The sequence below is a fragment of the Lonchura striata genome, chromosome 1A, assembly GCF_050655825.1.
Source record: "Lonchura striata isolate lonStrDom1 chromosome 1A, ASM5065582v1, whole genome shotgun sequence".
Lineage (NCBI taxonomy): Eukaryota > Metazoa > Chordata > Aves > Passeriformes > Estrildidae > Lonchura > Lonchura striata.
The window spans coordinates 38456177-38474461 of record NC_140741.1 but is presented as its reverse complement, the minus strand read 5'-3'; the positions used below and the strand labels follow the sequence as shown (position 1 = coordinate 38474461).

Genomic DNA, 18285 nt, shown 5'->3' with positions numbered 1-18285 from the left:
AAAGTAAGGCAGAAGTTACACATAGTCCTTTTTTTGCTAAGAAATGCTTTTCTATAGCAAACACTCATTAACTGTTGATATGATAATAGACTGTTAGAAGTAAGCTTAGCTAAGAGCTAGAAGTCTGTGTCCTAGCTAAAACAAATTATAAGATACTTTGTAAACACATTTTTGTGAGGATTCTTGTTGATTTATTGTTTCCTCCACAGCAGTTATTTAAATAAATGTAGCTAATTTAGATCGTTTGCTGCACTGTGTAATTTTGTTCTTTGTGTGATGGGGTTATATGTAAAAGCCTGAAGGAATCACATCCCCATTAATCTTTTTACAAGTGCAATAAATAAATAAAGAGACATGGTTTAATTTTGCTAGTTAGGAGATTTTAAAAGGCAGTGGTAGCACTCTGATTTCTTCCTTTTCTTGCTGCTCTCCATGTCCTCTTGAAGACATAGTAAGTATTCTTATTAATGAGGTAATAGTTCTTGGTAGGAAAGTATGTACATAGACTATTAAATACATCCATGAAGATGGGTATTTGAAGGCACACCTAGAAGTGTTTTTTCCTCCCCTAAATGCTTGTTATGGAATGTGTTCCCTCCCATCTACCCTGCAACATGGTAGAGTTTCCTGCTCAGAGACTTGAAAGCTGATGTCATGCTGAGTCCCCATGCTTGCACGGTACATAAGTGGAAAGAGCTTCCACAAGGCTGAGTGAGTCTTTGCCACCTCAGCTGCAGAGCTGGGTATCAACAATCCAGGCAGAATCAGAGAGAGGTCCACCCTGGGGAGAGGGGGTGAGGCAGTGCAGCATGGATGAGGCACAAGGCATGTGGCACATTGGGTGGCAGAGGGAGGAGACCACTCCTCTGTAACCTCAAACCCTGCCTTCAGAGCACCTGTTCGTTTGCATATAGGGATGTTAAACCAGAGCTGGAGGAGAGGAAGTGACTAATGTGTGCTGCATTGAAAATGCAGGCCAGACTAAGACAGCTGCACTAATTCTGAATTAACCCTTAAAATGCAAAGATTCAGTGATGGTTAATTATGTTTGCTTGCATACAAACACACATGCAAGTACAGGGGCTGACAGGCTTCTATGCCCGAACCAGAAACAGATGAGGCTGCCTTCAGCTTTGCGTTTTATAAAAGTGCCAAAAATTGTTTGGATCTGACAATCAATCCACTGGAATAAACAATGTAGAAGGAGAACATTATGTCATGAAACTGGGTCATCTGTGTTAAGAGCAGTGTCATTGCCATATGTATGTAGAATACCTGATAAGTCCTCAGTAATCTCCTACTGTGTTCTATTCTTTGTTCACTCTGTCACTTCTATTCATGAGAAATTCTGGAAAAGGATATTTTCTTGGAAGTTATTTTTATAGTTAATTGCTTGTTAAATAAAATTCAGTTATGATGCTCATCTGTGTCATTTGTGATGTTTCATCATTATTTGGAAAACTGTAATCAAGAACATCTATGAGGTTTTTTGTTGCCTGTCCATTTCAAAGCCATCAAATTCACAATAAATTTTTGTAAACTTAGTTTGTTTTAAGAGCGTGACTTAATATGCTGCTACTTGGTTAGCCGTGTTCAAAAATTCTAGTGATTAAATAGATCAAAATTTGTGTGTGCTCAAAAGTAGTTTTGGTAAAATACTTTTTTAGAAAACTTTGAATAAAGGTGGCAAAGCTGATTCTTGACTTTGTTTCTCCCCTATTTGGTAAAGCTCATACCAGAGTATTGCAGTTCTGTAAAAGTATTTGAGAGCATAACAAAACCTTCTAGACTTTAATAACTATACATGACTGATCTGTCCTCTCTGGCAAGGTTAACTGTTTCTTCTAAGGAGTTAAGTGGCATATAAACTATTGTTCACACCATTTGTGCTAACAGCCTAGCATGACCTCAAATACTGTAGTGGTCATACAAGGTATCCTGTACAATACATTTATCAACAAAAGTAAAATCACCACAGGGGCAGTGCTGACTTTAAGTGTATTAGGGATCTATAAGGATAAATGCCTAACCTCACTTCACAGCAAAAAGTAATTACTGAACTATTGTTTCTATAGTGTTAATATTTTTTCATGGTTCTTTAGAAATATAAGCTATTTAGTTCTTAGGTTGACATCTGTACTGCATTATATTTTACACAATGCATTGAGACTAAAGGGTAGAGCAATCATATAACTGAGATCATTGTACTTTTACAAGAAATCATCAACAGAAATAAAGCATGGAAAAGGGAACAGATTTAATTCAGTAGTTATTGTTTAATAGTTTTAAATTATCTAATTAACAATAGCTTTAACAGAAGAATTTTGGGTTTTTATTTTAAAATTGCATGTCCCATTTACAGTGTGTATAATCTTGCATACTTATTCACACTTAATTTTTTCCCATCCATTAGCTGTTGGGTGCAGTAGACTCCCAGTTCTTGGACTCCTATCCACTTCATAAGTGAATGCCCTACCTGAAAATAAGGTAAAATCCACTCAAGTAAAGAATCACCACCCTTGTACTTTTTAAGATAACTGAATTCAGTACAGGAAGAAAAAAAATTATCAAAATTCTTCATTTGGAAATAATATTCTGGAGGACCATTCCAGAAGCTTGCCTAGCGAAAGCCCTCATATAGGCTTTTATGATTTGCAGGATATTTGAAAGCAGCAATTATTCTTATATTCTTTAATAATCAATAATTTTCAGAACAATCACTGTCACCTGGCAGAGATTTTTACAAAGGTCATAGCCCCACATTCCTTACTTCAGGCAAATGTCCTCAAAACAGATGAAAAAATTATAATAAAAATTTTAGAAGGAAGCTAACTAATAGGAGATGGAGTCAAATTATTCTCTTTTAAGTTTGTGGGAAATCAAAGCAAATATTAATATATGAATGTGTTGCACTGGGTCCTAAGGATGGCTACAAAGATGCTCAAAGGACTGGAGTACCTCTCCTATAAAAACAGGCTGAGAGATTTGGGGTTGTTCAGCTAAGGAGAAGAGAAGGCTCCATGGAGACCTTAGAGCAGCATTCCAGCATGTAAAGGGGTCTCCAAGAGAGCTGGAGAGGGACGTTTTTACAAAGGCATTATTTTTGTAATGACAGGACAAGGGGGAGTGCTTTAAGGGGTAGATTAGATATTGGGAAGATGTTCCTCACTGTGAGGGTGGTGACACACTGGAGCAGGTTGCCCAGAGAAGCTGTGGCTGTCCCATTCCTGGCAGTGTTCAAGGCCAGGATGGGGCTCTCAGCAGCCTGATCCAGGGGAAGGTATCCCTGTCTTTGGTAGGGGATTGGAAGTAGCTGATCTTTAAGATCCCTTACAACCCAAACCATTGTATGAATAGTATTAATTCTATTAATAATGGCTAAGAAATATAGTCAAGGTTTTTGGTGATCCATTTTCCAGGACAGGTTAATACTACAGTTATTACAGTTTCAAGAAGCTCCAAACAAATAGTATTAGGATGAATGAACATTAATCCCCAAAGGGAATTTCCTGTCTCAACAGCAGTTGGTTAGGGCACTGAGAGTCATACATAGAATTTTCTGTTCTTTGCAATGTTTTATCCATGCAATGCTACTGTGGTGTTTTTTGTAATTCACCTAAGTAATCTGATCCTGCGCCTCTCTAAAAATACTTCAGGATTTCTATGGTTCATTTTTTCAAAACCAAACTTTTATTTATTGCTTTTAATTATATAACTTGTAAATTTCACAAAGTTACTCTCTTATTACTAATATGTTACATATAAATAGACATTCTGATATGTCCTTGTTTACATACAGATGTAACTATATATACAGACACACACAACTTTTATTCCAGGTACCCATTTCCCATTTTAACTGTGTAACACAGATTTTTTCTCTCTCTCTTCACACAGAATCCCTTCTGTCTTCTCCCAGGACTTGGCATCATGTGCCAACTGTCCCCTCCTGGGAATGGATACAGTGGGAGAATATCTACTCTCCTTCAAAAAAAGAAAAAAAAAATAGTGCTGCATATTTTGTGTTGTTTTTATTCATGCCAATAAGAATATTGTGCTTTTTGCCACGTGTATATCATGGCATTGACATCTGCCCTCAGGGTGAGGTGTCCTTTTACCCCACTTAGGACTGTATCAAACATTTCAAATTATTGCCAGTTTCTCCCACATAAGTAGAAACCTTTTATACATTTCCTATCTTACATAATGACAATATGATGGCCAGATTTTTAGCCAGACTTCTGATTTTTGAGTCCACCACCACAGAGGCATAACATAGCTCATTTGGACATCAAGCATCTGGAGTGCAACAGTCATTGTTTGGTCTGCTCTTTATATCATTTTGGCCATGTGCCACTATGAGAAGGACATGAATTTAAACTCTCAGAAGGAGAGAGACCCACACTGGGTTTCTGCTTTTTTCCATTGGAAACCTGGCATTTCTTTCTTTTTGTTTTTCCCCCAATTACTTCTTCTCTTTAAAGAAAAGGGAAAAATCTGAAATATGTTCTGCATTACATAGTGAAAATAATATTGTTCAGTATTAGAATATATTTAGTTTCAGGCAGATGCTGCTTACAAGAAGAGCCCTCTTATAACATAACTTTACTCAACTATGTGCAATGATTTCTTGGCCAGTGGCCAGCAAAACTCAAACAGCAACATGCAAAGCAAAAGTAAAATCATGGTGTAAAATGAAGGTTGATATTATCCAATATCCCTCTTAATTTGAAATAATATAGACTATAAAAATACTCATATGTGGTTGATCAAAGGCCATCTACATTATTAATTATCAAAAGACACTTCTATGACAATGAATATATTAAAAAACGAAAGGGAAAATCTTTATGAATTAAAATTTAGTCCTACTCTTGGGACTACATAATTCGGCTTTTTTTTTAGTGCATAGCACAATCTATTCTCTATTCTTGTATGAATTCAAAAGCAGTTGAAATTGGACATTCAATGGCATTGTATGATCATCACTTCAATTGCTCATATAAGGTTCTGTCTTTCTTTTGTCTGTCTTAACATTTGAGCTACACCTTGCTGCCATGCAGAAGGTTTGTTTGGTACATGTATGATAAACTCTAGAATATATTTGCTCAGCATTAGTTAGTTCCTTAGAATTTCTCATATTCAGCGTCTGCCTTGACCTTTTTATTGCCTTTTGTGCTAATTTTGCTGTTGGCTGCTGTAGAGTCAGACATCCTGGTTTTTTCTTCATAGATGCCATTCATGGCATCTTACAGAGAGGCACAATTAAAAAGCCTCGAAAGTTTCAGATACTAAACTTTCTAAATTTTCCCAATATGCTTCTGGAACCCTAACAATCATCTTCTGAAGAAAACTGACAGCACTCATTAAATAGGTGGGGAAATTATTTTAAGAATTTTTCTTTTCCAAAATAAAAAAAAAAATCCACCAAATATAAATATCTCCAAAATATTCTTTAGAAACAGATTACACAATTCTGTTTTTATCATTTATTCTCTATATAACCTTTCTTCATGTACACATTATTGTTATTGACAGCAATTCTAAAGCCCTTTAAAAAAAGAAATTAAACAGTGAATCAATAAAAAAATTAGCTATTTACTGTAGATTATTACTTTATCATTCTCGTAATTATAATAATGGTAGCTGATGGAAATTCTATTTGTGTGAATCATTTTATACTTGTTATTTATTATTATTAATGTTACCATTATTATCTTCTTACCCTTCAGTTCACAAGATGTATCTTCTCAGTGAATTTTAATTTCAATATCTTGCTATTATACTGTACATAATCCTATCAAAGACTGTCCTTCATGCAACATTTTCAGTGATATATTATCACAGAGACCATTAATGAATGAGCTTCATATCTTACTAATACTGTTTTAGATACTATTTTTATTAATTTTCTAAGCTGTAATTCTTCATACAGTACCTATGTCTGTCTTCCATTAAAGTTGTGGTTTTGATTTTAACATGAGGATTTCAAAGGGAGGCATTAACTTTGTCTTTAAAAATACATTTCATTTCATAGATTCTAAATGATGATATTATAATATCTGTGCTTTTTTCTTTCAGATGTTTTTACAAATTTATTTTCATATTTTTCCTTAGTTTTATTTTTATCAGATTACTGTTAATAATAAAATATATTTTTTACAAATTATGTTTCTTATAGCATGCCATATGGATGGAAAAATATAACTGAAGAAATTGCTGGTTTTCCTCTGAGTTGTGAATTATTATAATGAAAGGAAGATAAATATTTATCAGTTTCTAAGCATATGTTACAAGTGATGAAAATAACATTACATATTGTAAGCTTCTATTAACTAATTTTTCAAATAAATGCCAAATTTATTTATAAGGGACTGCTATTATTATCAATTTGTTCATTTTCATGGTTTTTTCTTTGTTCTTATGGTTTGATGTTCAGATTACTGAAAGAAATGCCATTATACATCAGTATATGATATTCACCTCTTCAAATATTTTAAATATGATGACTTCAGTTCAGTGCACTGTTGAAGATGAAAAATAACTTTGGTTTAGAATATCAGTTTAAGGGCACAACATCCTTATTGGCATTTTGATTTCACTCACCTCATACTGTTGTTTAATCTTTTTTGCATATATTAAAGCATTGTGCTGGTATAGGATCAGTGGCCAATATTAGAAGGTCTTTAACACTGCAAGATGGATAGAAAATGTAAATAAGTCTTATAGACTTTCTGAAGATTATTAAATATACATGTACTTTGCAGTTTAGATGAATAGCTGAGGATGATACATCAGTACAGTAACATAACCTATGATATATTTAACAAACAGGGTGCTATTGTGCATAAACAAAACATAGACCTGTGACTATTTTGTAAATATACACATCATTAGTCATTGTACTGAACATATTATATTTGTCTATCTTTTAAGTGAACAACACTACAATAAAATTCATAGTCTATGAAGAAAAAGTAACTTGCTTGTATGGCATACTGTAGACAGTCATATAAATCTTCATTTGCATAGCAATGTGAAAATGTGAAAAATCTAGAAATAGACATTAAAAAAATTGTGTACGACTTATTTTAGCAAAGCTTTTTCCTGTGGAAAGTATATGAATACACATGAACATGAACAATTCTTTGTCTGTTACAGCAAACTCATTGTTGTGTAAGATTAATTTTTTTTTTAACATTTGACTTTTTCCAATGGCACTTCTACAGGTTTAAATGTTCCTATTGATTTTTAAGTCTGGATTTATTGTGCACATATAAGCATCACAGTGGAGCATTTTGTCTAATATCTTAGGCAAAGCAATGTGATGTACAAAAGCCAGAGGATTTACTGTAGCTAGCATATAAAAGGGAAGGTGTACAGTGATGAACCAGTTCATCATGGTGCTTAAGCACATGCCTAAATGTAGGCATGAACTGCAATGTGCTTAAAGCACATCAAGTGCTTGAATCCTGGATGAACCAAGGCTTTAATTCGGTTTATATTATTTTGGAATCCATTTTTTTATGTACTTAGTTTTCAGTATTTACCATTTGGTTAGGCATTCCTAATGGATTTCTTCTCCTCACAGCATACACAGCTCTATCCTTTGTGCTTAAGTATGACTAATTTAGCTGAGGCTTGTAATGCTGATAAGATACAGGCATTGCATCTTTATTAAGATAGTGACTTGGCAAAGCATTGAAATATGTGTTTTACTTCAGGAAACTGTAGAAAATCAACTCTATAGAAGTTAACAGGGTTAACATTCTTAAAGTTAAGCACACGCTTACATGTTTTGCTGGAGTGGGGCCAAGGGTACCAGTTCAGCAAAACATTTTAGTGCATGCTTACATCCCTTTGATGTTAATGGGATTTAAGCTTGAAGATTTACATATATGCTACAGGATCCGCTGAACAGAGATACAGGGATGATTCAAAGCCTCAGACTGAAACATTCAACGTGGAGCCATCTCCTAGTGATTTCCAGCAGATGTGGGGGAAATCCCTAGAGATGTTTGGAAACTTACCATTTTATAAATCTGTTTTTATGTGCGAATATGCACCATCAGTCTAGATCCAAAACATTTTCCCTGTGTTTCCTGACTGGAATTCAGGTTGCTATTATTATCTGTTTTTCCTCTCTGGTCATCAGGGCTATATCCTCTCCTACAACTGTGGTCAGAATAGTGGAATTGCTCTCCCTTTGGAGGTACATTCTTCCCTTGATGGACTGCAAAGGGAGCCTAAATTAAATACATGCATGTTAAGACAGCTAAATCCAGCTGATGTAAATTGTACCCTCAGTAACTAACCTTATCTCTTGAATCCAATTTGAGTGTTATAACTTCTTTATTTTTTTTCTCCAGGATACCATTAAAATTACATTTGAGACTCCACAAGGAGCTTCATAAGAAACGTTACAGAGATTAACATCTACTCTGAATATACAGTGCTCATACATTCTGAATATACAGTAGTTACAGTATCTGAAACATGTTTCTGTTGCGATCCCACAGGAACAATTACCATGGACAATATTTACTAAATATGTCATTTTTCAGCAAAGACATGTTCCTTCTCCTTTTTTTTTTTTTTCTTAAATCTAGGAGTGTTGGTCTGAGAAAAACAGCAGCTTTCTTTCCAGTGTTTATGCAGTAAAATTATATCTGTCAGGGATGAAAATACTGTAATTATGTCTTATAATTTATTCATTGCTTTATGGACCTAAAGCCTTCCAAGGAATGTCACAAATCCACAAAAATTTTTTGAACACAGCATTTAGCAACTTGATTTCTGATGTAGTTGACAGATTCAGATAAACACGCTCAGTTAGTGTATATGTAGGTGGTATTTGTTCCTCCTTTCATGGGTGACAGTGAGCTTTTCTGAGAGTGAGAAACAGATTTAAATTGCAGCACCAGCTTCACAGTCATTATAGACTGGGTGCAGTTTTGCAACTTCAAAAGTGGGTTCTACAGTATTCTTCAGTGTGAATATTCAGAATGGCTGTGTATTTAGGAACGGAACTTGATTATTCTAATGGGTCTTTCCAGCTTGAGATGGTCTATGATTAGTATTGTTTTTGGCAATATACTTACTGCATCTAAACTCAAGGTGCTCCCAAGATCCTCCCAAACATTCATATCTCCCTTAATCTGCATTAGTTCTACTTTTTCCTGACTCTTTTTAATAATTATTTATTGCACAAACATTGTTTAGTGTGGGAATTAATGAAGGTTGGTGTTTGAACATTAAACCACTGTTGACATTCTTCCTGTCACCTCTTTAATTCATTTTGTAGGAATTTTTCTTGTTATGGTTATATGTTTTGCAATTTTCACAGTCAACTTTCTTTACTATTAAACTCTATCTTCCATGAGGAAAACATAGAAAGTAGCAAAATCCTTTCAATTATGCCAAGCCAAAAAGGACAATTGGTGTTTCATAGGTGTTTTAGCCAATAGTCAAAATTATTTTAGGAAATAGTCTGTGTTCAATATAATTTACAATCTAGACATAGAGCTTGCTGAGTCTGATCAATTTATTGAAGAAGTTACACCCCTTAGGAAAGGGTATAGTGAAGGAGTAGCTGAGGGAACACCTTAGCTTGTATTCAAACCCTGGCCTCAGCATGTGCCAAGGGGAAGGATCCAGCTGTTAATAAAACCAGAATCACAGGATAACTTGGCCCCATGAAATGGTAATAATGATACAGAGCAGAGGGTCCTCAGGCTCAAGGGCTCTGCAACTTCTGTTTTCTTGTTTGCTCCTGAACAGCAAAGGAGCAACCAAACAGCCCTTTACAGCTTGATTCTGCTCCTATTAAAGGCAACATAACCCCTGTTGCCCTAAGGAGGACTGGGTCTTTATAACCAGAACGTTTTATGTATCTGATAGAACAGTGTCCTCTGTGTCAGTTCTGTTCAATGTGTTTCGTAACTTCATCTCTTTGCCTTCACGTTTGGTGCTGCGTGAAATTCAATTGTGCCAGGTGTTTCAGCAGTGCTTTACTGATGTGGTTTTCCCCTTGAAATTAATGTCTTTATAATCACACACATTTAGAGATTAAAGAGGCATTTGATGAAGTACAATGGACTAAGTTAACTTCTGGCTTTAATGTCCTATTCTTACCTTAAGTACAAATATTTTATGTTGTCTTTCCTTATGTCAGTGATTTTTAATGTCTCCATAAAATGACTTGTTCTATGAGTTGCACACTCATATTTGTTTTCAGTTAACTCTACTTGTATATCCCTCAGGAACAGAATTACAGTCATGGAAGCTGATGCAGTGAATTTGGTGGTTTATAAGTAGGAAATACGTAGATTTTGGGGCATGTGCAGCCTTTCATGTACAAAGTTCTCATTTTAATATACCTCAGGCTACTGGCTTTACGATTTACAGTTAATTAGGATTCTGATTTGAGTTGAAAATTTCAATACCTATATGCTTTTGTACATGCATTTCAGATCATGCTGGCTGAAGCAAATAACTGTGACTGTAGTCAATAAATGAATGTATACCACAGGGACCAACCCTTCCCCCACCCTCCTCTGACAACCTGGATGAAAATCCTACTGTGTTCCCAGTTCACAACAATATCATCCTGACACCACTGTGTGATAGCAAGATTTGCCTATCTGTTAACAAAATCCCAATACCATATTCTTACTTTTTGCAAAGTCTCAGAATCCCTAATATATCCCATATTTGCTCTCACTGCATTTCACGTTCAAATTGAGGTCTTTAGATAACTGAGTTCTAATCTGCACATAGCATATGCGACTTTTATTAGCATCAGTCCTCACTTCATAAATGTATGGAAGGGTAAGTAAGAGAACTTCCAAAATAATAATACTGGAAAAAAACGAAGACATAAAATTCAGGAATTTAGAGTTAGAACCAATCAGTGAGTTCTTGTATATACTGATATTTAAAATAATGCTTGTATATATCAAAAATGGGTAATTTAATGTCATTTTACTAGAGTTTTTAAAGTTATGATCTTTTAAATAGCTTTTTATTTTCTCTGTATTGAACTTCATTTGAACACCACAAGAAAGTTTCATAGAGCTTCTTCTTTCTTAGTTTTGTCATTTTTATTTGTTGAAGAGTCAATATATTGTCAGTATGTAACTAATGTAACAAAAAAAATCCCAGTTACTTTCAAACATTAATCTCAGAACTTCTCAGTAGAGTACATAATCTTAATTTTGAAGCTAGTCCTTAGGATGTCTGTGACTTAGACTGAGCTGAGACCACATAGTTTGAACTTGGTACAGCAAGAGACAGCTAAGATGTAACACCAGAACACACCCCAGAGAGCTCCCTGTGTTTCTCATATGACTGCAGAAGGAATAGAAATGGCAGAAAAGACAACATCTACTACTGGAAAAGACTACTCAAAGTGAGCATTTGTCATCTCTCAGGTCCCATTCCCCATGAAGGCGACAGAGAGAGTGGCTTCAGAGTTGAGCAAAGACAACGGAGCTTTATCTCTTTTTGTAGTACAACCATGCTGCCATGGGTAACTGCATACTTGCTTATTCCTAGAACCAGGCTTAAAAAAAATCTGTAATGAGAGTCAGAATTTACAATGATACAGAATTTATACTGGAAGGGGATTATATTTTGCACAATATACAGTAAACATACACTTTTGAGTCACGACAAAACATTCTTGCTTAGGTTCTTCAGTGATAGTAGCAGCATAATTCTACATAAGAGGTGACGTAACACCTGTACATCTGCAAATGAGGTGTTCCCATAGAGGCAGGACAAAGCATATTTTGAAGAGGAAAAAATGGAAGATGAAGAAATGCAATGGGAATGCTGAAATTTAAAAAACCCAGCAAGGATATTTAGGAGCTTGCATCATTTTCAGCAGTGAAAATATGGATAAATGCAACTAATATGAAAACTTTATGCTGACATGCCTTACTGCAGAATAGGATGTCCACTTTGGTACATAAGGTAATAGAAAATCAGTGTAATTCTGTCCAGTTTATAGCAATTTATGCCTATTGAAAATTGTTTAATATCAGGATGATGAAAGTGTGTAAGTTCTCCTGCCAAGATTAGGCTCCTACTGCTCTATACTCCACATAAACCCTTATGAAGCACCCATTTATGCCCTACAAAAATACCCGCCCAAACTGTCAATTTTAAAAATATAATTACTCAATGAATAAACTACTTGTGGTTATGTGTTTCTGCAGAATTACAGGCTTACTAAACAAGATAGAAAAGATACAGAAAGACTAGCAAGAGAACTCATGGGAATTACCCAAGGTCTCCTGTCACGTTAGTAACAGAGTAGGCAATGAAATTTAATAAAGAATCCTTTCTTATGTCCCCGTTAGGAAATCATGCCGCAGCATGTCAACAAAGTCCAATCAAAGAGATACACACAAAAGCTATAAAAGCTGAATCAGAGCTAGGTATTCTCCTATCCAAGTGGTATTTTTATATGTTGGTAAATGAGTACCTTAAAAGAAGTCAAGAGACCTGTATCTGCTGCTTTCAAATCAGCATGGCTAGAAATGTGTTGAAACAAGAATGAAAGACAGAAACAAAAAGAAACAAACCATATGAGCAAGCTTAAATTCCTTTAAGTTCCTTTTAAAAGTCAATTTTATTTGAATAAAAGGTATTTTTGAAATATTCTGCTCTCTAATGGTAGAGAAAAACTACAGTAAATTCCAAAATAACAATAGTTAAAGTCAAAGCTTAAGGTTAGAAAAAAGGGGAGTGCAGCTACTGTTTAGCAAAAATTTTCAGTCCATGATTTTATCCCCATCTTTGCCACAAACCTATTGTATTTTGGCAAGAATATAATTTACTTCACGTGAGGTAAGTATTGTTCTGTACATTAAAAAAAAAAAAAAAAAAAAAAAGAAGCAGCATATAGAGGTTGAACCCATTTTAAAAAGCTATTTCCAAGTCAGATTGCCTCCATTTTTGACTGCATCTTGAACTACCTGTTGTTGAACATTCATAATTCAGTGTTCCAGCGGTGCCTTTTGAAGATTAACTCTTAACTTTAATGTGTCTCCATTTACTCAAAAACTAACTTGCAAAACATGCTGCAAGTCTACTACCAACGGCTACTACCAGTACACTTACTTTGTGTATTCTTTCCATTCTCCAAACAGGTTTAAAAGAAAAGATTGCTGGGAAAAAAAGTGGAAACCAAACAACAGCCTCTGAGGTTTTTTGAGCTTAACAAACAAATAATTGGATGGAAAATGTTCTCCTTGGCATCCCATCCAACAAGTCATTAACCATGAGCCAGATAGCTGTTGCAATGCCCTGTGTGCTGTCACTGGAAGAGGCAGGGGCCATCTCAATATTTAAAACCCCATTCCTTTTAGTTCATGTATGTGAAACACTCAGGATAAGTTTCAGCAGTGTGTAAAATTGGTCAGATGAATTGTACTCCAGAAGTGCCCATTCCTCTCCATTATCTATAAATAAATCCTGAGAACCCTTATTCAGATATGGACATCAGCCCTTTATGTCTTTAAAATTAAGTCAAGAAAGCTTCACCACAAAGGACAGAGTCACTTACAGCTTCAGAGGACTATAGATCCTTGTATTCCTACTAAGAGTATCTGTAAAATTAACACAATTAACAAAGATGTAGCATATGCAACAAGTCTGGTGCACTAGAGCTGTCGACTGAGTGTGAAAGAGCTCCTTGCACATGTGAGGCATTACTGGGGGTCTCAGGGATGGCTGGAAGCCCTTGCAGGCCCTGGTCATCCTGATGTTGCACCACAGAGACACTCAGAGGGAGAAACTTGGTCAGCTTTGATAAGCATATATTTCAGCAGCAGCCAGGAACAAAACTGCTGGGGCAGTTGGTGTCACCAGGACATGACTCCTGCAGTTTGCAGGATAGTTTTTGTCATGTTAACATACTAAACTCCATTGATGCACATTTGATAGAGCAGCAACACAAAATTTACATGAATAGAGGAGAAGACACATAGACCCTCTCCACTGCGATATCCATCACCTGGAGCTTTCCCTTGTACCACAGGATTTGAAGGGCCTCGAGTTATGCTCACCTGGGGTCTGTTGAAGATCACTCTTTATATCAGCATGACAGAAAAAGCACATTAGAGCACTTTGGTTCTTTCTCAAAGGATTACTGGAGATATATATGCAAGGTAGTATAAGCAAATACAGGGGGTGGTGGTGTGGAGTAAACATTTCTCACTGCTAGGAAGATGAGCAAAGTGCAGAGTTCAGGGTGTGACTGCTTCAAACTGACACTGCTAACCCAATAAGGAAAAGTGTCTGGAGCCATAAATATAATGCACTCCAGTTGCACTCAGCCTGGCCTAGTAATTTCTTCAACAATTGTATGAAACTAAGAAATCTCTAAGATTTCCTGCCATTGTGACTTCTTCTAATATTCAGAGAATCATGAAATATTTAGGGTTGAAAGAGGGCTCTGGAGATAATGTAGCCAAACCCCTCTGCTAAAGCAGGTTCACCTAGAACAGGTTGCACTGGATCATATTCAGGTGTGTTTCAAGTATCTCCAGAGAAAGAAGCTTCACAACAACTCTGAGCAGTCTTTTACACTCTTCTTTCTCCTTCAAAGGAAAGAAGTTTTCCCTCACATTTATATGGAACTTCCTGTTTTTCAGTTTGTGACTATTGCCATTTGCCCTGTTGCTGGATGCCACCAAAAGGAGACTGGCCCATTCTCTTGACACCACCTTGCAGGTACTTGTGTGCATTGATGAGATCTACTCTCTGTGTTCTCTTCTAGATGCTGAAAAGGCTCAGCTCTCTCAGCCTTTTCCCATAAGAGACATGCTTCTGTCCCCTAATAATCTTCATAGATGATTCATGTTTTTGTTCAAGAGGAAAGTTCTGTTTTCCAGCTTAAAATATTCTTGACTAATTTATACCTAATTGTTTCAGTCATACTGATTAAATAAAGTTGCTTAGGTATGTAGTAGCATGCAGAGATATGCATTAGTCATTGGTCATCATGTTAAAACTCAATTCTCAATTATTAAATGAGTGAATTCCAATAATACTAATTTTGTGCTGATTTATGCTATACAGAGTATCCCTAAGTCACGGAGAGGAAGGAATTTTGGCCAAGATATACATCAGGAAGATCCTACTCTCTGTATTTGGCTAGCTTTCTGAAACAGCAAGCTGTTATCGCATTTGTTTTTGTTTTCTGGAAAGAGTTCTGTTGTCCCTACTGGCAGACTTTTAATGGTCAACACCCTAATTAATATTGTCTCACACATCAAGCAAGTGACTGTAATTATTTTGATATCATCACCACTTAGGCTAGGTTTATTCTAGTAGTACAAGATATGTGGAATAGAAACCTTATTGTCTACAAGAATCCTTTGGAATATCTTTGATAATATTTTTTTTTCCACAATGGCATAAAGAATGTGGAGGAAGTATACTAGTATAAGTAGGTGTGCTCCTTCATAACAAACATCATTTTGTCCATTCTAATTACTTAGAAAGCAGAATTGTACTACTGTTTCCTACAACTACAAGGAAATGGTATATTAACTGCTTTTATGAATTTGAAACAAACTGATACTGTACATTTTATTTACTTACCAGTTCCATAACTTACTAGCAGGTCTTTGAAGGCCCGCATGAAGGGCCTTCAAAGTGCATAAAATGCATTGTTTCAATATATGAGACCTTATTTGAAGCCCATTACAATCAATAGAAAGATTTGGCCTTTGTTCAAGCATTTAAACTGGAGAAAAGTCTGTGATATATGACCCACTGTCATATTATCACAAAGTTATTTAACTGATAATGGCCTTTTCAATTAAACTATTTATTTGAAGAAACAATAGCTTGTTTAATTGTGATCCTTTCTCCCTGTATATATTTTTTGTTAACCAAGTATTTCTTTTATACTAAGGTCTGGATGGAAAACTGCTTTCATATACTGCTGTCCCTTATGCATTTGAAAGCCCATTGACTAGACGATGCTTAGAGTTTTTGATCAAGGAATTGAGCTCATCTCCTTTAACCAATTAAAGTCATATCCTCAGCAGTAGCTGCTGCGTGTCCCCCTCGAATCCATGGGAACAGATCCCCTGTGGAGCCCGGCCAGCTGGGCAGTGGGGTGAGTTGGGCAGAGGGAAGGAATTTCTCCTTGGATCCCAGGGGACTTGGAGAAGCTCCCATGTGAGTCCAAAGACGAGCTGGTCCCACAAGCAAAGGAAAGAGGCGCTCTCCCTCAGGATTAGTTCCAAAGTTTAATGAGGGCCTGGAGAGATCCCAGGCCACATCTGACCTCGAAGGGCATCATGAGGAAGAGAGAGAGCCCCACCCAGAGCAGCCGATATAGGGGTCAGGAAACCCGAGCAGGCAATGGGGGAAGGACATGGGAGCGGCTCTCTGGGGGCAAGGCCTCAGAGTGACCCCTGAGGAAGGGGTTGGGGAGGAGTCCCAGCCAGGGTCCAGTTACCTGGTGACCCTGGGGGAAGGATCTGGACAAAGGGGAAGGGTCACCAGGTGATGGACACATCCCCTGGGAGGAGACAGAGGGATGGGTTGGGGTTTGATGGACACACAGGTACTGATGGGAAAGCTGGGATGGACCAAACAGGTACAAAGAGGGGATATGGAGGAACAAACCAGTATGAGGGGATATACAGTGCAAACGGAACTCTACAAGTAGCTGCTTACATAATGTTTTTATATGGAGCATAATATTACCAATAACTTGTCACAGAAATATGAGACTGCCTAAGAAATCACATTTGTCACTGAATGAGAGCTAAGCATCTACCACTAAAACATGAGTGTGGTTAACAGATATTAAAGCAACTAAATGAAAAGCCTTATGTTAAAGTTTAGGTCTTCTTTAAGTTGCCATTGCAGTCATGTTCACATCTTCATAAAAGGAATGTATAATTGGAGAGTGATTCGCAGATCCTAAAAGGGTAAAAAAATGTGGTTTGTTTATCATGAAAGACTCGTATTCCAACTACTAATCTTCCTGTCCTAGAAAGTATCTTATTCTCTTTTCTGTGTTGGAAAGCTGCCTAACAAATATATTTTCCAAGACAATGAAGGAAGCAGACCTCTATTCTTTCTTATCAATTTAATCTCTTTCATTCAGCTGACAATAATGTCCTCTTGTAGGCTAGGTCTCTTTCCACATGAATTACTAAGTGACAAGTTACTTTTGCTTTTTTCTTAGATTTTTTTTTTCCATACCAGAATCCTAAAATGTAATACAAAGGATTATTGGTATACACATTGTTTTTAACTATAAGAATACCTAAAGGAGACCAAGTACTCAGGGCTCTACTATTGTAAAACTTGGAGACACTGTTATTACAATAGTAATTATTCTTGGAATTTTATCATTCAGGATTTTCTAAAAAAATTATTCAAAGTAGACAACAGAGAAATTTGCTATATGTTGGTTTCTCTGTAACAAATTCATGTCTGAACCCTGATTAAGTCAGAAAGAATTTAAGATTTTGTCACTGAGATGAATTAATTACAAATCTTATATTGCCCTCTGCCTCAGTTTCTCCTTTTGTTAGGTACCCATTGTTTTGTAAAACTGGCTTTTTCAAGCACGATCTTTATCCAGGAAAATGTTATAAATTTTAAAATACTGTCCAGATAAATCATCTTGGTAAAAAAAAAAATAAATTACTGTCTAACTACTGAAAATAAAATGTGGCTAAGAAAATACCTATTTAAGAACCTTTTTCTTTTCATCACTAGGAAATGTGAGAAAGAGAAAATGGAAAAATAGTCCTTTACAAGTTTTACAAGCAACAAACATCTTTAATATTAAAGACATATTTCATGACCTTCATAAAGGAAAACATTCTTCCCCCTCTGCCCACCACCAGTCCCCAAAACAAATCCTGATTATGGAAAACTCAAAATCTCCTTTATGTGGCCGCAGAAGAGTTTTTCTTTGATTTTTGAAGTTGATTCAGAAATTACTTGGAGTGAAAAAGGTGTATCTCCCTCTAACCAGAGATAGACTCAGAAACGACAGCAAATTTGACATTTTTAGTTGGAAATCATTTCTTGGGGAAAAAACCCCAAAACATTAGAGCATCCATATTGCATGTAATGTCAGCTTCCTGAATTCATGGCTGTGTGTTCATCTGGCATTTTGACTGCCAGACAATGTGATAACCCTGATGAGGCACTGTGCCAAGAAGAACACATTGATACTGTCCACACACAGAAGTACCACTTTTCCTGTAGAGATGTTTGCCTCTGATTTTGTCAGTC

The 18285-nt window shown here is 36.1% G+C and overlaps 1 protein-coding gene across 1 annotated transcript in view; it reads left to right on the top strand.

Annotated features, from left to right (window-relative positions):
- The window catches only part of LOC110478548 (uncharacterized), a 260944-nt gene that overhangs the window by 150391 nt on the left and 92268 nt on the right, over positions 1-18285 (top strand). Inside the window, exon 10 of the mRNA XM_085568641.1 lies at positions 14664-14742. The gene's annotated coding sequence lies outside the window, so the exon portion shown is untranslated. The remainder of the gene's footprint in view (positions 1-14663; positions 14743-18285) is intronic.